The 3524-nt window shown below is 40.0% G+C and overlaps 1 long non-coding RNA gene across 1 annotated transcript; it reads left to right on the plus strand.

Moving 5' to 3' along the window:
• Positions 1–1152: 1152 nt before the first annotated feature.
• On the plus strand, positions 1153–3058 carry LOC104333004 (uncharacterized). The gene is made up of 3 exons (XR_012763112.1): positions 1153–1297; positions 2204–2319; positions 2776–3058. It is a non-coding gene; the product is annotated as an uncharacterized LOC104333004 (long non-coding RNA).
• The last annotated feature ends 466 nt before the right edge of the window (positions 3059–3524 follow it).

Here is a 3524-nt window from a genome sequence, read left to right on the forward strand (position 1 = left end):
AAAATGAGTATGCAGAAGCACTTCTGTGCTTAAGCATCCTGCAGAGTCAGCTGTTCTCTCTTTCTCTCGGTGCAAGTCCTGCCCTCTCACATCAACCCATTCTTTTCTGAAATAAGCTCAATCCAAATTTCAGGAACTGGGAAATCAAAGGCACAGCCATGTTATTTGAAAGACAACTGTTGCATATCCATGTGGTCGAAAGCATGATGATCATGGAGTCTACACCGTCTTTGTGAAGTTATGTATTTGTTTAATATATATGGTTTGGATGCTCAGCTCCCCACCCACCATTTACAGGAGAGCTGGAAGGAGACAGGAGGGATTGGAGTTTCTGCTTAAAGCTCCTATTGTTATCCACAGAAAAATACTTTGGGGTTTCTATATAGTCCACTTGTGAGCTTTAAATTAAAATGTTGGAGATTCTCGTCTAGGTGACTTGCTATCAAGTGATGTGTGGAAGGCCAGAAAAAATCTTTCTGAAAGTGACAGTATCATTGAGGAAGATCTTCATGAAAGCAGTTTACTGGCTACATTAAAGGAAAGCTTATGCATGCATACGAATGGTAAGGAAATAGTCTCACTCATAGTAGGATAAACGGTTTGAAACTCTTCAAAAGATTAATATAAAAATACACATCTGCACAAAGGAATTGACCTTTAGATACCAGAAGAAGCACGATTATATTGAGAAAAATGTATGAAGTGATCTATTTTAGAGTTCCATCTTTGAAAATTCTAGTTCAAGCAAAAAATAAAAGCAGAGCAGTGTTACTGAAAGTCTTTGTTGATGCCATTGAATTGTACTACTCCCAGTGATTTCAGCAGAGCTAGGATTTTGTCCATGGCTTTTACTCCAATTATTATGTAAAATATTTATCACAATTCTCTAGAATTCTGAAATACTTAAAGAGACAGAGTCATCCCTCATCAAAGAATGACTATCCCTATTACCACTGTAAAGCAGGGACATTCTTCTTTCTTAAACTGAGCTATACCATTACAACTTCTGCCCTGCCCCTGGTTTAAAGATTCTTTACTCTCTTATTCAAAAGCCACAGAAAAAGCAGGAGGCAATAATAATGATTTCAGTTGTAAAAAAAAAAAAAAGAAGTGACAAAAATCCCTTCACCCCAAACTCTTCACAGACTCCAGATGTGAACTCTGCCCCATTGGCTGGAAGCTGCATTATGGGAGATGTTATTTCTACTCAGAAACTCGTGACACCTGGGAGAACAGTAGAAAGTATTGCTCAGGAAAAAAATCTGAGCTCCTGATTATAGAGGATGAGGCTGAAATGGTAAGCTTGTAAGGCATTCTGTGGCTTAAATATTCTTTTTACTTGTACCTTGTGAATCCACATATCACAGCTTTCTACGTATTTTTAGAAGCCATTTCTAAATCCAGATATGCTCATAAAAGGCATTGTCAGTGGAAAGTGCTCTAATGATTGGCTTCTACATGTTAAGAAACATTTGTGTCAAGCAGAAGACCAATAGCCTACGTTTCATTTAAATAGATGCAATGATATGCCTCGAGATTATCTCCAGCAAAAGGCAGCTGGTATTTGAAGGGTTCTTGGATGTTTTATTCCAAATCAAGCCTGTTCTGAACCAAGCTGTCAGAAAGGCTGTTGCCTTTCTTTGGGGCATGGAGCTGTTTCTCTGTACTCTGCACGTTTTAAAATGTCAGTACTAGGTCTGCAGCAATAGAAAAGACAGTTCTGTGGACCATATGCTAGCCTGTAGCATGTCTTTTGTGCTCCTGATTCTGCTTAAGAGTGACAAGATTCAGGCACTTCTAGAGCATCCAGGAGGGTGACCTGGCAAAATCATCACCTCCCTTCCTTGCAGGGGGGGAAAAGAGGAGATAGCTTCAGCTCTTGTAATTCAGATCAGCCTGATCCTCATCTAAAATGGGCTAGTGGAGTGGGCCTGAGGTCAGCAAGGAACCAAAGTTTGGCTTCTTGGTTGCTCCACTTACCATCATTAGCCATGGTACTGGGCGTCATTGAGAATCTGGACTAATTTCCATGTGGTTTTTGTTTTTTTTTTCTTGCATCTCAATTTCTTGGAAACATTGCCTGGAATCTTTGGGCATGAAAACCTCGCTGGTTTTAAAATATTAGTTACCACTGTACCTTACTGATGCTGGAGTTTTACGAAGTGTCATTATTATGAGAGCTCAAAAACATACCTCTCTCTAGGATTTCTTAAACAAACTGAAGGATAAAGACATTGGCTTTGTTTGGACTGGATTAAGCTTTGATGAAGAGGAAGGAAGATGGATTTGGCTCAATGATCCCAAACATCCAGGGCACAGGTAGGTTCATTCTGGAGTGAATCTGTGCGGGCTTCCATGACGCGTTCTCCACTCGCTGTGCCTGGCCTGCTCAGCCGTTAGCCCGTGAGAAAGTGGTAGTAAGATATCAGGGCACATACTCGAGCTAGGCTGCTCAGCCGATTCTGATTCTTCTCAGTACAGAATTCCGATCAAAACATGCAGTTGAAAAGTGAAATTCCTTGACAGCTTTCAGAAAAGCAACTGATTTTGTTAGGAGGTGCCTATGCTGTGTAAGCTTTTTACTTTCAGCTGCATAACAAGTAGGGAAACAGGAAAGGGTGAAGCTTACTAAACAAATAAAACCTGCCTTCATGTCAGAGAATCAAAAGAATGACAGCATAAAGACAAAAAAATCCAATCTTTGTGGTTTCACTGTGGATATGCAAACAACTTTTTCAATGGTCTTCATATCTGTGTGTTGTTTGGCTCTTGCAGTTTCACAATAAAAGGAAGGAAGAAAGAAGAAAAATGTGCTGCCTATAAGCTGACAGAAATGCATGCTGACAACTGCCATTCCCTGTACAAGTGGGTCTGCAAGAAGAGTGCAGTCCTTCTGGGTGTCTAAGATATTGTAAAGTGAAAGTTAATTGGGTCTTTGAAGGGTGTTTGCAGATTTACACCACTTTACGGTGGGCAGGATATCTGATGTAAAATGAGGGGAAAATGGTTGACCTGAATTGTGGTGAATCAATGCATTGTGATTCTATTTGTGATTAAAGTCAAGCAAGATTTCAAGCTTCTGTCTCTCTCCTTTTCAGGATGAAGGTATAAAATCTATCTGTCTTTTTGCACGCTGATGCATAGCCCCTTAGAGCTATTCAAATAAGCAGCTTACTAATTTTAAGTAGCTTATAGAGTCTAAGAGTTGTGTAAACCACAGGTAAAATGAGGGGGTTTATACCAGCCTGGCAACTAGATCATACAGCAGGTAAAAAGTTCCTTTTGCTACTCATTTCAGGTGAAGAGGTGGTAATCAGTGCTATGCACTTCAACGAGCCTGCAAATCTCACCATTCGAGGTCCAATACGGGAGGGCAGCATAGCTCTACGCAAAAGAAAGCCAAGATCTAGTATTTTTTCCAAAAGGTTTAATTTCATGTACCCATTTGGTGTTACAGAATCTGGCACTTAAAAAAACCATAAATACCTCTCCAATTCGAATGTGAGATTTAGTTGCCTGATATG

Source organism: Opisthocomus hoazin, chromosome 1, assembly GCF_030867145.1.
Source record: "Opisthocomus hoazin isolate bOpiHoa1 chromosome 1, bOpiHoa1.hap1, whole genome shotgun sequence".
Taxonomy (NCBI): domain Eukaryota; kingdom Metazoa; phylum Chordata; class Aves; order Opisthocomiformes; family Opisthocomidae; genus Opisthocomus; species Opisthocomus hoazin.